Raw genomic sequence first — 23,177 nt, forward strand, 5'->3', positions numbered from 1 at the left:
CAGGAGACGAAGCAAAAGTTTCTCTAGGCCGGGTCATAGGAGGTGGTGAGTGCCCCGGCCATTGGGGGTATATAGGTGCCTGTTTCTTAAACTAATCTAGTCCGTAATAAAAGCGCAAGCTATGGAGGACTCTGAGAACGAGGGAGTACCCTCTAACACATAAAAGTCTCATTCCTGTGTTTATTGTGAGGAGGTTCTAGTAGATCAGCCTGCTCAACTATGTTCCACATGCCTTGATAAAGTTGCGACATCTAAGAGTAAAGGGATGTCTAGTACTACTGAGCTGTCCACCTCTGAGGGTTCTTCGTCCCATGAGGTGTGTTCCCTACTTTTATCTCCAAGTGCACATGCAGCGTCTCAGGGTCCAACCATTGATCCTATGGGAGAGATTTGTTGGCCGTCAGATTTTGTGGATCAGCTGCAAACGGCGGTATAGAAAGTGATCCATGCCTTACCATGTTCTGCAAAGTGCAAGCGTAGGGCGTATCATTGTGGTCCGGCCCAGGGGTTGTCTACGCCTATGGATATACCTGAGGCATTATATGATGACGAGGCCCATTCCGACTCTTTGGAGGAGGCTCTTTCTGGGTCGGAGTCCGTGTCATCTCAACTTCCGGCTGTGGAGGAGCCTGATTTTAGGTTTAGGATGGAGAATTTGCGCTTCTTACTGAAGCAAGTGCTTGCTACTATGGAGGTTCTGGAACCAAAGCTTCCGGAGGAACCTTCGATTCCTATGCTTGATAAGGTATTCAAGGTATTCTTCCTTTAAGAAACTGTTCTCTATTCCGGACTCTCAGCTCGAGCTGACTGTACCTAAGGTGGACGGTGCTATATCCACGCTCGCAAAGCGGACGACTATTCCTCTCTAGGATAGTTTGTCGTTTAAAGAGCCCATGGATAAAAAGTTGGAAAACATGTTAAGGAAGATGTTTCAGCACATGGGGTATGTTTTTCAAGCGACTGTGGCCGCGGTTTCCGGAGCTGCAACATATTGGTGTGAATCCCTGTGTGATATGGTCGAGAGAGAAACTCCTATCCATGAGATACAGGATAAGATTAAGGCGTTGAAGGTCACGTCATCTGTGATGCCAATATGCAAATCATTCGCCTGAACGCAAAGGTTTCCGGATTCTCTGTGTTAGCTCGCAGGGCTCTGTGGCTAAAGTCTTGGTCTGCGGACATGACCTCTAAGTCAAAGCTATTGTCCCTGCCCTTTCAAGGGAAGATTCTATTCGGTCCAGGATTGGATTTAATCATATCCACGGTGACAGGAGGCAAGGGAGCATTCCTACCGCAGGGTAAGAAGGCTAAGCCTAAAGCATCTACCTTTCGTCCCTTTCGTGCGGACAAGGCCCAGCACCACAGCCCGCCGTGATAGTGGACCAGTCCAAGGGAACTTGGAAGCCTGCTCAGTCTTGGAACAAGTCCAAGAAGAACAAGAAGCCCACCGAGACAAAATCGGCATGAAGGGGCGGCCCCCAACCGGTCTTCGGACCAAGTAGGGGGCAGATTGTCTCTCTTCTCCGAAGCCTGGTTGCAGGAGGTTGAGGACCCATGGGTTCCGGAGGTGGTCGCCCAGGGTTACTGGATAGGGTTCAGGGCCCATCTGCCCATGGGCAGATTCCTCCTGTCAAACCTTTCTTCAAGACCGGAAAAGAGAGAGACCTTTCTAGAATGTGTGAGGGATCTCTCCTTTCTAGGTGTTATCGTACCAGTACCTCAAGCAGAAAGGGGTCTAGGGTACTATTCAAATCTTTGTGGTTCCAAAAAAGGAGGGCATGCTCCGCCCGATTCTGGACCTCAAGTGTTTAAACAAGTTTCTGGCTGTTCCATCATTCAAAATGGAAACAATCAGATCTATTCTGCCCCTAGTTCAAGAGGGGCAGTTCATGAAGACTATAGACTGGAAGGATGCCTACCTTCATGTTCCAATTCACAGGAACCACTTCAAGTTCCTCAGATTTGAATTTCTGGACCAACACTTCCAGTTTGTGGCCCTTCCCTTCGGTCTGGTGATGGCCCCGAGAGTCTTCACAAAGGTTCTGGGGGCGCTACTTGCAGTGGCCAGATCCAGGGGCATTGCTGTGCGCCATATCTGGACGACATCCTAGTCCCGGTGCCGTTCAGCCTCGCAAAGGAGCATTTGAAGGCTCTCCTTGTCTTGCTCCAATATCACGGTTGGAGGATCAACTCAGGAAAGAGTTCCCTGTTTCACAGCAGCAGGGTGGAGTTCCTGGGCACGATAATAGACTCTATGTCCATGAAAATATATCTCACAGATCAACAACGCAGGAAGATTGCGTCCACCTGTCTTGCCCTTCAAAAATTGAAATTATCAGGTAAGCATGGTTTCCAGCATAGATTCATCCCTTTCGCCAGGTTCCATCTCGGACCTCTTCAATTGTGCTTGTTGAGACAGTGGAACAGCGATCATTCAGATCTATCTCAGCGGATATTCATGGATTCTCGGACCAGGGAATCTCTCTCTTGGTGGATCCGTCTCTGGAGAATCCGTCCCTGCGGACATCCTTCTTGAGACCGTCCTGGGAGATTGTGACCACGGACGCGAGTCTGGCAGTATAGGGAGCTGTCTGGGGTGCCAGGATGGCACAGGGAAAATGGTCTTGAGAGGAGTCTCTCCTTCCGATCAATATTCTGGAACTTCGAGCGATCTACAATGATCTGAAGGCATGGCCTCCTCTGGGGTCATTCAGCTTCATCAGATTCCAGACAGACAACATTACCTCGGTGGCTTACATCAACCATCAGGGGGGGACGAGAAGCTCCATTGTGATGAGAGAGGTTTCTCGGATATTCGTATGGGCAGAGTCCCACAGCTGCTCGCTTTTAGTAATCCACATTCCAGGTGTGGCCAACTGGGAAGCGGATTTTCCCAGCAGGCAATCCTTCCATTCGGGTGAATGGTCTCTCCACCCGAGGTGTTTGCGGAGATCTGCAACAGATGGGGGATGCCGGAGATAGACTTCATGACCCAGGCAGAACTGATAGATGCCTTGGTGGTACCTTGGGGGTTCAACCTAGTTTACATTTTTCCACCGTTGCCACTTCTACCTCATGTAGTGTCCCGCATCAAGCAGCAGCAAGCTTCGGCTATTCTGATTGCTCCATTGTGGCCATGGAGGAAGTGGTTTGCAGATCTGGTGGGAATGTCATCGTCTCCTCCATGGAGGTTACCCTGTTGCAGAGATCTGCTGGAACAGGGTCCCTTTCAACATCAAAATCTCATTTCTCTGAGGCTGACTGCGTGGAGATTGAACGCCTAGTCTTAGCAAAGAGAGGGTTTTCTGAGAATGTGATTGACACTCTAGTTCAGGCAAGGAAGCCAGTCACTCGTCGCATCTAACATAAGGTGTGGAGGACTTACTTGTCCTGGTGTGAGAAGCATGGATATCCTTGGCACAAGGTGAAGGTATCCAGAATTTTGTCTTTTCTCCAAGACGATTTGGAGAAGGGCCGCTAGTTCCTTAAGGGGACAGATTTTGGCATTATCGGTTTTGTTGCACAGGAGACTTGCTGACATTCAATCCTTTGTCCAGGCTTTGTCTAGAATCAGGCCTGTTTTAGGTAGTCAGCTCCACCATGGAGCTTGAACTTAGTCCTTAAAGTATTGCAGAGGGTTCCGTTTGAGCCTATGCATTCTATTGACATTAAGATTCTGTCTTGGAAGGTTATCTTCCTGTTGGCCATTGCGTCGGCCCGCAGGGTTTCTGAACTGGAGGCCTTGCAATGGGAGCCTCCTTATTTGGTTTTTCACGCCGATAAGGCTGTTCTTCGCACTGGCTTGGGATTTCTTCCCAAGGTTGTGTCTGATCGTAACATCAATCAGGAAATAGTTGTTCCTTCCTTGTGTCCTAATCCTTCTCCAAAGGAGAGGTTACTTCATAATTTGGATGTAGTTTGTGCACTGAAGTTTTACCTTCAGGCAACTAAGGATTTCCGACAGTCTACATCTTTGTTTGTGGTGTATTCGGGGAAGCGTAAGGGCCTGAGGGCCTCTGCTACTTCTTTGTCCTTTTGGTTGAGGAGCATGATCCGCTTGGCCTACGAGACAGCGGGACATAAGCCTTCTCAGAGGATCACAGTTAATTTTACTAGAGCTGTGGCTTCTTCTTGGGCCTTCAAGAATAAGGCCTCTATGGAGCAGATTTGTAAGGCGGCTACTTGGTCCTCACATACTTTTACAAAGTTTTACAAATTTGACGTTTTTGCTTCTGCGGAAGCAGTTTTTGGGAGAAATGTTTTGCAGGCTGTGGTGCCCTCAGATTAGGATCCACATTTTTGCCCTCCTGTTTTTTACATTCAGTGTCCTCAGGAGCTTGGGTATGTGTTTCCCACAAGTAATGAATGAAGCTGTGGACTCTCCTCCCCTTTAGATGGAAAACATAAATTATGCTTACCAGATAATTTAATTTCCATCGTGGGGAGGAGAGTCCACGGCTCCCGCCCGTTGCTCCATTGGGCAGCCCTAAATTGTATTTATTCTTCTGGCACCATTTATACCCTGATTTTTCTCCTACTGTTCCTTGTTCCCTCGGCAGAATGACTGGGGGATGAGGGGAGTGGGGGAGGTATTTAAGCCTTTGGCTCGGGTGTCTTTGCCTCCTCCTGGTGGCCAGGTTCTTATTACCCACAAGTAATGAATGAAGCTGTGGACTCTCCTCCCCACGATGGAAATTAAATTATCAGGTAAGCAAAATTGATGTTTTTCTGAGCAGACAGAACTTTCATCCTGGGGAGTGGGCTCTCCATCCAGAGGTGTTCTCCAGGTTAACCCCCAAGTGGGGGGTGCCGGAGTTGGATCTCATGGCGTCTTGTCGGAACGCCAAGCTTCCAAGGTACGGTTCAAGGTCAAGAGATCCTCAGGCCGCCCTGATAGATGCTCTGGTGGTTCCTTGGGATTTCGGTCTAGTATACCTGTTTCCTCCGTTTGCACTTCTTTCACGAGTCATTGCTCGTATCAAACAGGAGAGAGCGTCTGTAATTCTAATAGCTCCTGCATGGCCTCGCAGGATCTGGTTTGCAGACCAAGTGAAGATGTCATCTCTTCCTCTTTGGAGGTTACTTCTGAGGAAGGACCTTCTAACTCAGGGTCCTTTCCAAATCTCGTTTCTCTGAAGCTGACTGCTTGGAGATTGAATACTTAGTTTTGACCAAACGTGGGTTTTCTGAGTCAGTCATTGATACCATGCTTCAGTCTTGCAAGCCTGTTACTCACAAAATTTACCATAAGGTATGGTGTAAATACGTTTATTGGTGTGTATCGAAGGGCTAATCTTGGATAGGGTCAGGTTTCCTAGAATTTTGGCTTTTCTCCAGGATGGTCTGGAGAAAGGGTTGTCAGTCAGTTCTCTGAAAGGTCAGATTTCTGCATTATCTATTCTTTTACATAAGCATCTGGCGGATGTGCCAGATGTTCAATCTTTTTGTCAGGTCTTGGTCAGAATCGGGCCGGTGTTTAAACCTGTTGCTCCTCCTTGGAGCCTTAATCTAGTTCTTAGAGTTTCGCAGCAGGCTCCGTTTGAGCCAATGCATTCCATAGATATTAAGCTGTTATTCGGGAAGGTATTGTTTCTTATCGCTATTTCTTCTGCTTGGAGAGTTTCCGAACTCTCGGCTGTGCAGTGCTATTCGCCTTACCTTATTTTTCATGTGGATAAGGCGGTCCTTCGTACTATCAGGAAGTTGTTGTTCCTTCTCTCTCTCCTAATCCTTCTTCTCATAAGGAACGTCTGTTGCATAACTTGGATGTTGTGTGTGCTCTCAAATTTTACCTATAGGCTACTAAGGATTTTTGCCAGTCTTCTGCCCTGTTTGTTTGTTTCTCTGGAAAGCGTAAGAGTCAGAAGGCTACTTCTAGTTCTCTTTCCCTCTGGCTGAGAAGTATGATTCGTTTTGCTTATGAGACTGCTGGACAGCAGCCTCCTGAGAGCATTACAGCTCATTCCACTAGGGCTGTCTCCTCTTCTTGGGCTTTCAAAAATGAAGCTTCTATGGAACAGATTTGCAAGGTGGCAACATGGTCCTCTCTGCATACTTTTTCCAAATTTGATACTTTTGCCTTGGCTGAGGTCTCTTGGGAGAAAGGTTCTTCAAGCTTTGGTGCCTTCTGTTTAGGTCTACCTGTTTTGTTCTCCCTCCCTGTTCATTCCGCGTCCTCTAGCTTGGGTATTAATATCCACTAGTAATTGGAATGACGTAGTGGACCCTCCATGTCTTCGGAAAGAAAATAAAATTTATGGTTACCTGATAAATTTATTTCTGGACATGGAGAGTCCATGACCCCACCCTTAAGATTAGACAGTAATTTTTTACTAATCCTCAGGCACCTTTACACCTTTGTGTTATCTTCTTTTCCATTTCCCTTCGGCTTAATGAATGGGGGTTATGGGTAAGGGAAGTGACACTTAACAGCTTTGCTGGGGTGCTCTTTACCTCCTCCTGCTGGCCAGGAGTGAATATCCCACTGGTAATTGGAATGACATTGTGGACTCTCCATGTCCGGAAAGAAAGTAATTTATCAGGTAAGCATACATTTTATTTTTCAAGCTTGAGCATATTCATGCCTTATTGCAGAAAGTTTTAATTACTTTAGAAGGTAGATGGTTGTCCTGCAACAGTCAAGCAACCTGTTAAGAAGATTGATTTAAAAAAAAAAAATCTCTAAGAAACCTTACTCTTTTCCTGTGCCTGATTCAGTTTCTGAAATTATTTCTAAGGGATGGCAGAGGCCAGGTATTTCTTTGGTACCATCTAGCAAATTTAAATTGGTTTCCTTTCCCTTCTGTTAACACAGCGATCTGGGTAACTGTTCCTAAGATAAACGTAGATATTTCCACTATTTACAGGTGTGCCACCTTTTTTTGATACTTTGGGGCTTGGTTAGGAGTCTGAAAATCAGCACAATGTTATTAAAAAAAAAAAAAGCAAGACTGTACATTGTTACAAAAACACTCCCAGATGGGCTATTTAAATGGATCATCTACAAAACATTTATGCAAAGACAAATCTAGTGTACAATTTCCCTTTAAAGGCCCAAGCTTTCTTGGTTTGTGTGAGAGATCTGGAATTAATGGGAGTGATTACTCCAGTTCCAACTTCAAAATTAAACTAGGGGTTTTATTAAAATATCCGAATAGTACCAAAGAAAGATGGTACTTTTCGGCATGTTTTAGACTAAAAGTACCTACTTTCAAAGTGGAGACAATTCACATTTTTCTTCTTTTAGTGCAGGAGGGTCAGTTTGTCTACCATAGACTTAAAATATGCTTATTTGCATATCCCATGGGCAGGGATCATGTTAAGTTCCTGATATTTGCTTTTCTAGACAAGCATGATCAGTTTGTCACCCTCCCTTTTGGTCTGAATACAGCTCTGAGTTTTTCTGGAAGTTATCTTGTTTGTGGTTCCTTACTTGGACGATATTGTGGTTCTGGATCCTTTTAATCATCTGACTGTCTCTCACACTCAGATGGTTCCTCAGTTGCTTCAGAGTAAGGGTTGGAAAATAAATCTTCCAAAAATCTCATTAACTCCTTAGACCTGTGTCTCTTTACTGGGGGTCATAATAGTTTCCAAGACTCTTTTGCAGCTGAACCCTCTCCCTTCCATGGCTTAGTGCATGGAAGGTGGGGGCCTTATGGTGGCTCCCTTTAGATGCAGTTCCATGTGCAGATTCTGCATCAATGGAAATGGGACCAGAGGATTTTGTTAGACCACAAGACAGTATTTGACTTGGTGGCAGTCTCACCAGTCCTTGATTCAGGGAACCTCCTTTCTTCGACCAGTGTGGATGGTAATCTCCACAGATGCCAGCCTGTTAGGTTGGTGTGAAGTCTGGGGGTCTCTGAGAGCAAAATGAGTTTTTTCAGGAGGGGAGGTTACCAATTTTTTTTTTTTTTCTCCCAGATCCCCAAAGACTTATACCATTGGAAAGGTGATTACCTTTCCAATGGTGGGTCTTGGGGGTCTGTAGCTGCTTAGATCCCTGAGATACAGGTTTCTAAGCAGCATGACCCCTTTCCCTATACTTTGTATTGACAATTTTAAATAAAGTCATTGCGTGTGATGTCACTGCACGTAACGGGAAGCCCCGGCGATACCTGTCACTATGCAGGCCCGATCGCTGGGGTAGGAGCGGGTGGGGGCCCCCAGATTGCAAAACAGGTAGTTGAGTGCTAATGACGGCACTGGGCCGTCATTAGCACTCAAGGGTTAAACACATCTTTTCTTAGATTCCAGTCAGACAATGTCGCTACAATGACTTATGTCAATCGTCAGGGACGGACTTACAGTTCCTTAGCAACGAGGGAAGTGTCCTTTATAATCAGTTGGGCAGAGTGCCATCTTTTAAGAATTTCTGCCACCCACATTCCGGGAGTGAACAGTTTGGAGGCAGACATATTCAGTCGCCAGTCTCTTCACCCAGGGGAATGGTCTCTGAATCATGACGTTTTCAAGTGAATTTTGAGACTTTAGGGTCTGCCAGAGACAGATCTTATGGCTTCTCACTTGAATCACAAACTGTCTCAGGACTCTCTGGCAAGTCTGATAGCCCTAGTGGTCCCTTGGTTTTCAACCTCATTTTACATTTTTCTCAGTTTGTGTTGCTATCCAGAGTGATAACCAGAATCAAGCAGGAACAAATCTCAGCAATTCATATTGCTTCAGCGTGGCCTCACAGGATTTGGTTTGCGTATTTGGTGCTGATATTCTCATGCCTGCCTTGGAGGCTTCCTCTAATAAACGATCTCTCTCAAGGCCCTTTCTTTTGTCAAGTTCCCAAATCTGAAGTTGACAGCATATTGATTGAATGCTTAAAGGGACAGTCAACACCAGAATTTTTGTTGTTTAAAAACATAGTTAATCCCATTATTACCCATTCCCCAGTTTTGCATAACAAACAGTTATAATAATACACGTTTTTACCTCTGTAATTACCTTGTATCTAAGCCTCTTCAGACTGCCCCCTTATTTCAGTTAAATTGACAGACTTTTAGCCAATCAGTGCTCACTCCTCCGTAAATTCACGTGCGTGAGCTCAATGTTATCTATGTAAATCACACATGAACTAATGCCCTCTAGTGGTGAAAAACTGTCAAAATGCTTTCAGCTTAGAGGCGGCCTTCAAGGTCTAAGAAATTAGCATATGTACCTCCTAGGTTTAGCTTCCAACTAAGAATACCAAGAGAACAAAGCAAAATTGGTGATAAAAGTAAATTGGAAAGTTGTTTAAAATTACATGTCGTAATTGAATCATGAAATGGCCCCTTCAGGCTTGCCGGAGACAGCAGTTAAGAAGCAGCGGTCATAAGACCGCTGCTCATTAACTGGTCCGCTGTCTCCAGGCTGCGGACATCAATCCGCCCGATCCTATACGATCGGGCTGATTGACACCCCTGCTAGCGGCCGATTGGCTGCAAATCTGCAGGGGCAGCATTGCACAAGCAATTCACCAGAAGTGCTTGTGCAATGTTAAATGCCGACAGTGGATCATGTCGTACAGACTGGTAATAAATCGGCCCCTGTAAGTAAAAAAAGATTCCAAATGATAGATTCTGTACCTAAATAAAGAAGAGGTGGTGATAATGAGCGTAGTTTGAAACAGCGTGAGTCCTATTGGATTTTTTAACTTGATACCATGGAGCCCAATGGATTTAATAGAGACATGGATTTGTTTTTTTTTTTATGATGTACTATAAGGTTATTTGTGATACTTAGAAGTTCTTATAGGGGCAGTGTATAGCTTGACCTTCATTTGTATGACTTTATGAGAGGGTTAACTGTTTGATTGTGGATCTGTATTGCCCTCTTGTGGTATAAATATGCATATGTTTAATGATGATAAAAGAGCATGACTAAGGGAGTGTTCCGGAAACTTTGCTGTTATACTTTTGGACTTTTTATATGGATAAACAATTTTGATTGTTTTGGAGTGCTGCTATACTCTTTGTTCTGGCAGCCTGCATATGAGGCAAGACAGCAGCAGTACAGTAACTATCAACAATGGCAGTTACTGTGTATACAATCACCGTGACAGCCAGTCACAGTGATTGTATACTTAAAATGGAGCCTAGATACTAGCATGCCCCAATGCATGCTGGTATCAGGCTCAGTGGCCAATGTTATTTTTGTGTTTTTTATCCCTAATTTTATTTTCTGCCCTTGGTGATAAGAGCTAAACATTATGTGTCAAAAAACCTCTAGATAAATACCCTGGGTGTCTAAATTCTACAAATATACTGTTTACCTCCGTGTAACAGTTTTGAATTAGGTAACAAATGTTAGCGTTAAACCAATAATTCAATTTTTGTAGTATTTGGCCTATATTTGCTATAAATTACTTGAAAGAATGAACATATGGGTTATTACTGAAATCCGGACAACATAATTAATTTATTTGGAGGTATTTTTCTTTAGCTACATTAATGTTGTAGAAATGTTTATAAAGAAAACTGCAAAAAACTTCCCCCCCCCTTTTGTAAGTATTAAATTCATATTTATTGTTATTTTATGTAGCCCTTCCTGTTGAACATTTGCACCTGTATACATTCTGCAGGAGAAGTTGCCTAGGCAACTATTAGACTGGTTGGTCATGTGATCAAGTGAAACTGAAAGAAGAGTGTAAGACACAGGAGGAAGCAGACATGTCAGAGCAGTGAAGGTGTGTGTGAGGCCTGGCTGTGTGAGAGCTGCAGACTTCATCTTGTAAAGTAACAGCATTCCTCTGCTGATTTAGTGTATGCTGCCAGCTGCAGTCTGACCCTGTGAGAGAGCTGTGGAGAAGAATGCAGACAAAGTAAATGACTGGCAGACCTTGGAGTTTTCTTTCAGCCTGTGCAGAATCCTGTCAGTGGTAAGAAGTATCCTCTCTCCTTGTCATACTGACAGGGCATTCTGTCCATCACATAAACTTATAAACAGCTCTTCCTGTGGATTGCAGTTTCCTATGAGCTGCAACTGTTTAAATGCATGTGGATTACCTTAAAGGGCCCCAACATTTATGTGCACCAACTGGTATCCATCAGCCATTAGGGTGAAGCCTGAGGGTGGGTTCGCAGGTGGTTTGGGAGGGTGCTGGGCCTGGTTAGAGAGAGTCGGTGTGTTAGTTAGCCACTGTATTTCTTGCCTTATTTTTATTTACCATAATCCTTTAATACATATTCATACTGTTTTACTGTTATTACTGTGTGTGTTGTAGTTATTTATTATGTTCCTGTCTGGGAAACCCATTCTAGCCCTGGATGCCCAGTCAGGTGGAGGCACTGCCACAGTCATGTACCCCAACTCCCAGGTAGCGGAGACTCAGGATCAGCCTGCAGAGCACATGGAGGTAGCTGGGGTAAAGACCCACAGGGGTAATTGTGGGCCTAGGCCAAACCCCGTTACATTTGGTGGTACTGCTGAGATAAATTGGGGTACACCCAGTAAGGATCCGTTAATTCCCCGGCCCACACTCCCATTTGTAACAGATTGGGCCCAGCAACAGAAGGTACCATTGCATCATGCAGTGATGATATGCCAGGTACCTCCCTATAGTGAGATAAAACATGTCACCAAGTGCGTAGAGATTATACTGAGAATAGAGATGGCTACCATCAGAGACATCCTGCATGATTCATACGGTCAAATTTACATGTTAGTATATTCCCATGCAGATTTGAGAGGCCGTCATAGGCCTACATGTCTATACCTTCTTGAAACAGCTCCTGAAGGATGTCGCTTAGTGTACGCTCTCCCTGATAAGGAGGAAGGGGTTACACTGCAGCAACCCTCCACTATAGGCCAAAGAGACTTTAATGTATCAAGTTATTCCCAGATTCTGTCCCCTTTGTCAGAGAAACCCCCCAGGAGATTACCGGTTACCCCTGTAGAGACTGGGGCCATCCCCAAACGAAATGTCTACTTTTCCAGTGTGCAAGGGACAACTGCCCCTAAGACCCCAGATCTAGTGGTTCCCTCATCTCCAACATCCCCAAAACCAGGCGATTCCCTATTGAGAACCACAAGTTCAGGAGAGAGTAACATATCTGAAATACTGCAAAAACTCTCAGAAGCCATAGTAACAGCTACCCATACCCACAGTTACCGTAAGCTGAAAGTGTTTTCTGGGAATCAACCTGTTCCTGCCGGGGAGGAGCCCTTTAAGGCCTGGAAGGATAATGCTGTACAATTATTGGAAGAATGGTCTTGTACGGATAACATAAAAAAACAACGGATAATGGAGAGTCTTCGTTTCCCAGCTACAAATATGATAAGGCTGTTTAGGGGAGTGAATGAACAAGCTACCGCACAAGATTACCTGAAAGTTTTGCAGGATGCGTATGGAAAATCTGAGGACTCTGATGATCTATTAATCAAGTTCCTAGCCACTAAACAGAAGGAACATGAGAAAGCTTCAGACTATATCAATCGATTACAATTGTCACTGGGAAAACTGTTTCATAATGGAGCAGTCACTGCATCTGAGTTGGATGCTCGACTATCCAAACAAATTCAGAAGGGAGGCCTTAGCAATGATCCAGTCATGATCATGTTAAGAGTTAAGTTGGATGATCAAGTCTTGTCCTATTCCACACTGATCCGAAAAGCAAAAATACTGGAGAACCAAATGTCCCCATCTCCTCCACAAAAAGGAAATTCTTCTAAAGCTGCAGATAAAGAGGATATGGAACTGTTCGTCCTTAAAAAAAAGGTAGCTGAATTAGAATTATTGTCTAAGTCATCGCCAAGAAGAACAGATTATTCTCCTACCAGGAGGCAGCACCGCAGGGAGACCACAGGAAGGTTATTCCCAGAGGAACAGTCCCCCCGAGGGAACTGTTTTAAGTGTGGAAAATCAGGGCATTTCAAGCGGGAGTGTCCCACTAATTCATCAGATACAGAAGTGGATGTGCTAGCTATTGAGCTGGAGGAGGCTCAAGCTACCAGTCCTTTCAGGAAAAGAGGAAAAAGAACCACACCCATATTATCTGTGGGGGCCAAGATCGGGCCCAAATCTCTGATACAGTTACAAATAGAAGATATTCATGCCTCGGCCTTGTTAGATACTGGATCCCAGGTCACCATCATTAATAGAGACTTCTATGACCATCATTTAAAACATATTCCCCTGGAGCCAGCAGGAGAGTTGCAGTTGTGGGGAGTGGGATCTCAGGCCCAGCCTGTAGAGGGATGTATAAGAGTGACAATAACAATCCCACAGTTAAACACAGGAATGATCTGCCCTATGGAATTGGAAGCTCTTGTATGCTCCATGAAGAAAACAATGTGCGCCCCAATAATTTTGGGTACCAACGCAAGAATGGTGCAGGACATGTTCAGGGCCTACCTAACTGAAGTGGGAGATGTATCTCTAACCAGACTGATGGAAGTCAGCCCTGTTCTAGGGAAAGAATGCCATCGACTAGCCCTACAAGCTAGACCAGGATCATGCCACTACTCAGGGAAAGAACCTTTATTTGTAAGGCCTGGAGAGACTAAGACTCTACGAGCCATAGCATCTATGCACCATGAAATATCAGGAGGAACCAGGCAATACCTCATTGAGTCCTTGCCTGAGGAGGATGCAAAAAAAGGGTGGACTCTCATACCTGAGGTGAAAGACTGGCGGAATCACTGGTGTAAAGATTTTCCCATAATGATAAGAAACTTAACACCCACAGAGATCAGAATTGATCGTCACCAGAAGATTGGTGTGATTCACTTGTTGGACCAAGTCTCTTCAGTAATGTCTGTAAAGGCAGAACAGGGAGGTGATCATGAAGGACCTATAGTTTTTGAACTGGAAGATTCTCCTCTACCACCAAAGTGGAGAGATAGCCTCCGATCCAAATTAGCTACTCGAGAGAAAGTTTTCTCGAGGAAAGAAATGGATGTGGGATGTGCAAAGAGTGCCACACATGCTATCAGACTTTCTGACCCAGCTCCTTTCAGAGAAAGATCAAGGAGAATACCCCCTCGAGATGTGGAAGATGTCCGGGATATACTCAAACAGATGGAAGAATCTGGCATTATTAAAGAGTCCAGAAGTCCATATGCCTCACCCATAGTGGTAGTTAGGAAAAAGAATGGCACAGTCCGGCTTTGCATAGACTATCGGACTTTAAACAAAAGGACTGTGCCAGATCAATATACTCTGCCACGGATAGAAGATCTGCTAGATGCCCTTTCTGGAAGCCAGTGGTTCAGCGTCCTGGACTTGAGGTCTGGGTATTATCAGGTACCCATGAAGAAGGAGGATCAGGAAAAGACAGCTTTCATCTGTCCCTTGGGATTCTACGAGTTTACCAGGATGCCCCAAGGGGTCACTGGAGCTCCCGCCACCTTTCAAAGGCTGATGGAGAAGACTGTGGGGGATATGAATCCCAAAGAGTGCCTAGTCTATCTTGATGACCTCATAGTGTTTGGAAGGACACCAGAAGAGCACGAACAGCGATTGCTGAAGGTGTTGGATCGACTCCAAGCAGAGGGTCTGAAATTATCAATAGACAAATGTCGATTTGCCCAGAACTCTGTTACATATGTAGGTCACATTGTTTCCGCACAAGGTGTGACAACTGACCCGACCAAAATTGAAGCGGTGATGAACTGGCCCAGGCCAGATAACATCAGTGAGCTGCGCTCATTTCTTGGATTCTGCGGTTACTACCGGAGGTTTGTGAAAGACTATTCAAAGATTGCTCGAGAGCTACACAACCTGTTAAAGACTACCTCAGCTATAGAGGGTGTTAAGGCGCCAAGTCCTAAAGACTCCTTCGGAAAGAAATGGACCTCAGGATGCGAAGAAGCCTTCTTAATCTTGAAGAAAAGACTCACAGAAGCTCCTGTATTGGCATATTCAGATCCCGAGAAACCATATGTGCTCCATGTTGATGCCAGTATGGAAGGCCTAGGGGCCGTATTGCATCAGAGCTACCCAGAAGGGTTAAGACCAGTGGCCTACATAAGTAGAAGTCTAACTGGTGCAGAGAAAAACTATCCGGTCCATAAGCTAGAATTCTTGGCGCTCAAGTGGGCAATTGTGGACAAGTTACATGACTATTTATATGGAGCAACATTCGAGGTAAGGACGGATAACAATCCGCTTACTTATATTCAAACAACAGCAAAGCTGGATGCCACAGGGCATAGGTGGCTGGCAGCATTGTCAAACTATAGTTTCAGCCTTAAATACAAGCCAGGCCCTAAGAATGTCAGTGCGGATGCTCTGTCCCGCAGACCTGGACTTCCTCCTCATGAAGAAAAGGAGGAATGGGAAGAAATCCCTGTGCCTGGGGTAGGAGCCCTGTGCCAAACATATGTAGTGGCTGAGAGGCAGGATGAGTTCTCTGAACTCAGAGGAATAGACTCCATATGTCACTCCCCAGAAGCCGTACCAGAGGTATTCTGTGCTCCAGCAATGCTCCAACAGTGGTCTCACATAACCAATGAAGACAAGAAGAAAGCCCAGTCACAGGACTGGTATATAGGTACAGTCCTCAAGGCAATGAGAGCCAAGAACCCTAAATTACTGAGCTCCCTTCCCATTGGACAAAGAGATTTGTACCGGAGAGAATGGAGTAAACTACATCTAGAAGATGGAATCCTTTATAGAATTATAAAATACCATGACCACCCTGGTCGAAAGCAGCTAGTGTTACCTCATAGATATCGGGGAATGGCCCTGAGAGCTCTCCATGATCAACATGGGCATCTTGGGGTAGACAAGACCTATGGCCTGGTACAAGACCGGTTCTATTGGCCTCGCATGAGAGAACATGTTGAACATTATGTGAAGACCTGCAGAAGATGTATTCAGAGAAAGACTCTGCCTGTGAGAGCTGCCCCTATGGGCCACCTGAGAAGTACAGGACCCCTGGATCTTGTGTGCATGGACTATCTATGTATTGAGAATGATACTACCGGAATTGGGAATGTTCTGGTAGTAACAGACCATTTCACCAGATACGCTCAGGCTTTTCCCACTAAAGACCAGAAGGCTGTGACCGTAGCCAAGGTCCTCTGGCAGAAATATTTTATGCACTACGGTCTGCCCAATCGAATACATTCTGATCAAGGTAGAGACTTTGAGAGTAAGCTGATCAAAGAACTGCTGGATATGTTGCAGGTTCACAAGTCCAGAACAACACCCTACCACCCTGAGGGTGATGCCCAGCCTGAGCGTTTTAATAGGACACTCCTAGACATGCTCGGGACTCTGAAACAAGTGGAGAAGCGGTCCTGGAGTAAGCATGTAGAAGCCATGGTCCACGCATATAATTGCACAAGGCATGAGTCTACAGGATTCTCACCCTATTTCCTAATGTTTGGAAGGGAAGCCAGACTACCGATAGATGTCCGGTTGGGGGTGTCCCCAGATGGGACAAAGTCAGACTCTCACTTCCAGTATGTGAGGACCCTCAGACAAAACCTTCACAGTGCCTACGAGTTGGCCACTCAAGCTGCGGCAAAAATGGAGGAACGCAACAAAAGAAGATACGATACCAAAGTGAAGCATCAGGAAGTCCAAGCGGGAGATAAGGTTCTCCTCCGGAATCTAGGGGTACCTGGGAAACACAAATTAGCAGACAGATGGAAGGATACCCTATTTGAAGTTGTGTCTAAGCTAAAGGGGCTGCCAGTGTATAATATAAAAGGCCCAGAAGGCCGGATCAAAGCTTGGCATAGGAACCATCTACTACCAATAGCCTATATCGATGAAGAGGAAGGGAGTAGTAGTGAATGGGAGAAAAGCACAACGGAGAGTCCTGAAAATGAGGCAGTAGAGACCCCAGAAGCTCTTAGTGCTGATGATCAATGGTGGTCTCCTCCTGCTGAGGAAACACAGCACTTTCCTTCCTCTCCTCCCTTAGCCTCCTCTACATTGAATCCCAACAGCCCCAACTTTGTGCCTGGGACCCCAAAAAGAGACTCTTGTATCATGGGAAAGCCAGGGTCTCAAGCATCTGGTGACCTCCCCACCCAAGTGGCCAGAGCTGAACATTCCCAGGAACATTCTGGACTTCCTCAGAGAGAACAGAGACTGGGTACTAGAATACGACAGCCTCCCAGGGTTCTTACTTACGATCAAGTCGGAGAACCCAGTTATGTACATATGGCCCAGGTACAGTCTAAAATGGTTGATTTACTGTATGCGGTTGCGGACATTATGAATGTTGGAACCTCTCTGTACTAGAATAAACTGTAAGATAGTTAACATTTGTTTATAGGACTGCATTTATTATTATTTATATGTTTTGTTTTTTCAATTTACCTCTTGGTGGAACCTTGCCAGTGGAAGGCAAGGATTTTACAAGGGGGAGAATGTAGCCCTTCCTGTTGAACATTTGCACCTGTATACATTCTGCAGGAGAAGTTGCCTAGGCAACTATTAGACTGGTTGGTCATGTGATCAAGTGAAACTGAAAGAAGAGTGTAAGACACAGGAGGAAGCAGACATGTCAGAGCAGTGAAGGTGTGTGTGAGGCCTGGCTGTGTGAGAGCTGCAGACTTCATCTTGTAAAGTAACAGCATTCCTCTGCTGATTTAGTGTATGCTGCCAGCTGCAGTCTGACCCTGTGAGAGAGCTGTGGAGAAGAATGCAGACAAAGTAAATGACTGGCAGACCTTGGAGTTTTCTTTCAGCCTGTGCAGAATCCTGTCAGTGGTAAGAAGTATCCTCTCTCCTTGTCATACTGACAGGGCATTCTGTCCATCACATAAACTTATAAACAGCTCTTCCTGTGGATTGCAGTTTCCTATGAGCTGCAACTGTTTAAATGCATGTGGATTACCTTAAAGGGCCCCAACATTTATGTGCACCAACTGGTATCCATCAGCCATTAGGGTGAAGCCTGAGGGTGGGTTCGCAGGTGGTTTGGGAGGGTGCTGGGCCTGGTTAGAGAGAGTCGGTGTGTTAGTTAGCCACTGTATTTCTTGCCTTATTTTTATTTACCATAATCCTTTAATACATATTCATACTGTTTTACTGTTATTACTGTGTGTGTTGTAGTTATTTATTATGTTCCTGTCTGGGAAACCCATTCTAGCCCTGGATGCCCAGTCAGGTGGAGGCACTGCCACAGTCATGTACCCCAACTCCCAGGTAGCGGAGACTCAGGATCAGCCTGCAGAGCACATGGAGGTAGCTGGGGTAAAGACCCACAGGGGTAATTGTGGGCCTAGGCCAAACCCCGTTACATTTATATACCCATGTAGGGTATCACTAGAAAGGCCTGTTTGTCTGTGATACCAATAGTGAGCAAAAATGCCAAAATTGCTTGTGTCATTTAAAGTGATGGTAAATTTCAGACTTTAAGAAAGTTGCAATGAAAAAATAGAAAGCGATATTTTGCGCTCCACTTGTAATCTTGCCCTTAGTGAGGTCAGCGGACAGGCTAGTAGGTTGATATGCTAATCAGTAATGTTACTAAGGGGGGGCGGTCATTTCATTCTCGGACCCAGACAGCACAATATCATGAGCAAGCACTGAGCACGTGCATTTTTTTACTCTACAGACATTGTCATCCAGGGATATATTGTTTGGGTACTATTGTTCTGGTGTAGCTTTCTAAGCCGCATAAAGCGCTACTGCTATGTGTCAGACAGTCAAGTACAGAATGCCAGAACCGTCCGGTATCTAAGCAATGTCGCAGGGCAAATGCTAATTACATATGTTATGACGGGGAACAAGTGCAAGTTATACAGTCAAATCAGCTGCATTGTATTCATTGCTTAAATACATCAGTGATCTTCAAAGCTGATTCTGGAATTTTCCTGGTGTATTCAGTCAGAACTTTCTGTGCATTCTGTAAGTTTAAATATCTTCCTCACCCTACAGGGTCAGCAACATCATTTTGTTCGTTTTTAATGATAAAGGACAGCATGTTCATGTGCTTTGTTTTATTGTTTTACTTTCTGGGACGAGTATTAACCCTTAAAGGGATACTGATTCAGATAGAGCATGCAATTTTAACCCCTTAACGACACGAGTCGTACAGGGTACGTCGCACACAACCTGGTCTTTAAAGACCAGCGACGTACCCTGTACGACCTAGGTGTTTAAAGCGGTTGGAAGCGATCCTGATCGCTTCCAGCCGCTTTCAAGGTATTGCTGTGATGCCTCGATATTGAGGCATCATGGCAATACCTTTTCTGGCACACCGATGCAGAGAGGGCCACTCTGTGGCCCTCTCTGCATCGGCCAGCGATGGTGCCGATCGTTGGTGGGTGGGAGCAGTTATAGGGAGGAGGGTGGGTGGCCCATCGCTGGGAATCTTGTTCCGGAATCAGTCCCGGTGCGTGCGGGCGCGTGCACGGGGGCGGGGCTGCGTGCGCGCGCATGTGCGCGCCCCCGCGCGCCACTGCGCGCGCCCGATCTAGCACATAAACGTTATTGAACGGTCCGGTTGTGGTGGGAGCGGGAGGTGATCCGTGGTGGGAGCGGGTGATGGGGGTTTCATTTGTATTTATAAAAAGGATCTGGGAGAGGGGGGTATTGAGGGGGGGGCAGCTACACTACAGAAAAAGAAAATATTAAAAAAAATGTTTGAAACGTTTGAAAAGTGGGTACTGGCAGACAGCTGCCAGTACCCAAAATGGCACCAAATAGTGAGAGGAGGGAGATTAGAGAGCTGTGTGGGGGGGCTCAGGGACTTTGGGTGCTATGGGGGGCTCCTTCACAGCAGCATATGTAAATATGCTGGGGGAAAAAATAAAAAAATTAAAAGAGAGCTTTTATTTTAGTACTGGCAGACTTTCTGCCAGTACTTAAGATGGCGGGGACAATTTTGGGGTGAGGGAGGGAAGAGAACTGTTTGGGAGGGATCAGGGGTGGGATGTGTCAGGTGGGAGGCTGATCTCTACACTAAAGCTAAAATTAACCCTGCAAGCTCCCTACAAGCTACCTAATTAACCCCTTCACTGCTAGACAAAATACACGTGTGATGCGCAGCGGCATTTTGCCGCCTTGTAATTACCAAAAAGAAACTCCAAAGCCATATATGCCTGCTATTTCTGAACAAAGGGGATCCCAGAGAAGCATTTACAACCATGTGTGCCATAATTGCACAAGCTGTTAGTAAATAATTTCAGTGAGAAACCTAAAATTGTGAAAAATTTTACGATTTTTTTTAATTTGATGGCATTTGGCGGTGAAATGGTGGCATGAAATATACCAAGATGGGCCTTGATCAATACTTGAGGTTGTCTACTACACTACACTAAAGCTAAAATTAACCCTAGAAGTTCCCTACATGCTCCCTAATTAACCCCTTCACTGCTGGGCATAATACACGTGTGGTGCGCAGTGGTATTTAGCGGCCTTCTAATTACCAAAAAGCAACGCTAAAGCCATATATGTCTGTTATTTCTGAACAAAGGGGATCCCAGAGAAGCATTTACAACCATATATGCCATAATTGCACTAGTTGTTTGTAAATAATTTCAGTGACAAACCTAAAGTTTGTGAAAAGAATTGTGAAAAAGTGAACAATTTTTTTTATTTGATCGCATTTGGCGGTGAAATGGTGGCTTGAAATATACCAAAATGGGCCTAGATCAATACTTTGGGATGTCTTCTAAAAAAAAATATATACACGTCAAGGGATATTCAAGAATTCCTGAAAGATATCAGTTTTCCAATATAACTAGCGCTAATTTTGAAAAAAAGTGGTTTGGAAATAGCCAAGTGCTACTTGTACTTATTGCCCTATAACTTGCAAAAAAAGCAAAGATCATGTAAACATTGGGTATTTCTAAACTCAGGACAAAATTTAGAAACTATTTACCATGGGTGTTTTTTGGTGGTTGTAGATGTGTAACAGATTTTGGGGGCCAAAGTTAGAAAAAGTGTGTTTTTTTCCATTTTTTCCTCATATTTTATAATTTTTTTTATAGTAAATTATAAGATATGATGAAAATAATGGTATCTTTAGAAAGTCCATTTAGTGGCAAGAAAAACGATATATAATATGTGTGGGTACAGTAAATGAGTAAGAGGAAAATTACAGCTAAACACAAACACCGCAGAAATGTAAAAATAGCCCTGGTCCTTAAGGGAAAGAAATTGAAAAATGGCCTTGGTCCTTAAGGGGTTAAGCAACTTTCTCTTTTACTCCTGTTATCAATTTTTCTTCATTCTCTTGGTATCTTTATTTGAAAAAGCAGGAATGTAAGCTTACGAGCCGGCCCATTTTTTGTTCAGCATCCTGGATAGCGCTTGCTGATTTGTGGGTACATTTAGCTACCAATCAGCAAGCTGTACCCAGGTGCTGAACCAAAGATGGGCTGGCTTGTAAGCTTACATTCCTTCTTTTTTAAATAAAGATACCAAGAGAAAGAAGAAAAATTGACAACAGAAGTAAATTAGATAGTTGCTTAAAATTGCATGCTGTATCTGAATCATGAAAGAAAAAAAAATTGGGTTCAATATCCCTTTAAGGGAGACTAAACTATTTTTTAATATATACATTCGTACATATACGTCCTGCACTGATCATGCAACCACTGTGTAGTCTGTTGTAAGATCAGGGTTCTGGATGCAAAATAAATAATGAAATTTAATTTCAAAGTGTTTTTTTTTACTACTCATAATAAAACATTTTTTTACAAAAAAATGTTGTTTATTTAAAAAGTTTAATGTCCTTTTAAATAAAGTATAATTATTTTTATAGCTAATATAAAGGATAAAATGTGTAGAGACATAGCTGAGCCGGACACCACATCATGTGACATTTTACTTTAAGCCAGTGCAGCACTTAAGAGGTTAACATATTGTAGTAACAGAACTGGGGAGATTTGGGCTTCATCCAGAGCTTGAGAGAATTAAGCAGGTAGAGGCAGTTATATAGCAACAGGTATATGACAGTGCCTCATTGCCTGCGATAGTGATAAATAGGCAGTGAGCCTAATAAGGGTCAGATTACGAGTGGTGTGCTAACAGTTATGAGGAGTTTATCGTAAATGTTTGCGCACGTTGTATTAAAAGTAAATGTAAATGTGAAAACGTGAGCACAGTCGTGATTTATGCTTGAATGATTAATGCATTCTCAGAGCTCTGGTTAACAAAAAACTTTCACAAAACACATCAAAAATACATTACAAAGTACAGTTACACTCATAATAAGACTATCTAATAAAAAGTATTAAAATAATAATTAAACAAGTTATAATTGATCAAAGATAGGACTGCAAAGGGCTTTAACATAGAGGTGTCTTCACCGGCTACTGCGATGCGTGCTGTGCTCTGGCTCCCCCCCCCCCTCCCGGGTTATATACTGTACACCTGGAAAACCTAAATAAGATAGACACAGGGGTCAATTTATCATAGTGCGAGCGGACATGATACAATGTAGCGTATCATGTCCGCTGCCCATCAATAAATGCCGACATTTGTGAACTGCTGGTGCAATGCCGCCCCCTGCAGATTTGCGGCCAATCGGTGTCAATCAACCTGATCGCATTTGATCGGGTTGATTTCTGTCCTCGGCCCTAAAGCAGGCGGACAAGTGTTGGAGCAGCTTCATAACTACTGTTTCCGGCGAGCCTGAAGGCTTGCGCGGAAACAGGGGCATCAAGCTTCATACGAGCTTGATAAATCGGCCCCTTATCATTAAAGTAGCTTCCCACTAAACTCACATTAAAAACAAAAGTAGCTTTATTGCACAACCACATATAACAAACCTATTTTCCAGTGATCGTACGCTTGTTGAATTCTTAAATATTTTAGAATACAAAGTTTAATTACCTGCAGTAAATAAGGTAGTATTTGTGTTTTATTTTATTAAAATCAGTTGGGGCTTTTTGGTTACTGATGCATGCTTTGAGGGTTCTAGAGCGTCCCTGCTTGTGAAGTACTCAGTATAGTTGTCCCTGTACGACTTTCGGATTTTGTGTCTTGGAGCGTGTGTGAGTTTGAGAGGCTACTTGTAATTATGTTTTGTACTCACAGTAGAGTCAGTTTGATAAGGACCTGACAGCAGGGGTGTCTATCTCCTTCCTCACAGGGGCGCACTCTCTTTGCACTCTTTTTTTAGTTTTCACTCAGCTTATGCTGCAGCCGTTGTTGCCTGCTGCTGATTCTCCTCCTCACCCAAGAGTCTTATCGCTGCCTCCAAACAGCAGGAGGGAGGGTGGCAGACACGCAATATGCTGAACGTAAATACAGACTTGCTGTGACA

This window comes from Bombina bombina, chromosome 3 (assembly GCF_027579735.1).
Source record: "Bombina bombina isolate aBomBom1 chromosome 3, aBomBom1.pri, whole genome shotgun sequence".
NCBI classification, from domain to species: Eukaryota; Metazoa; Chordata; class Amphibia; order Anura; family Bombinatoridae; genus Bombina; species Bombina bombina.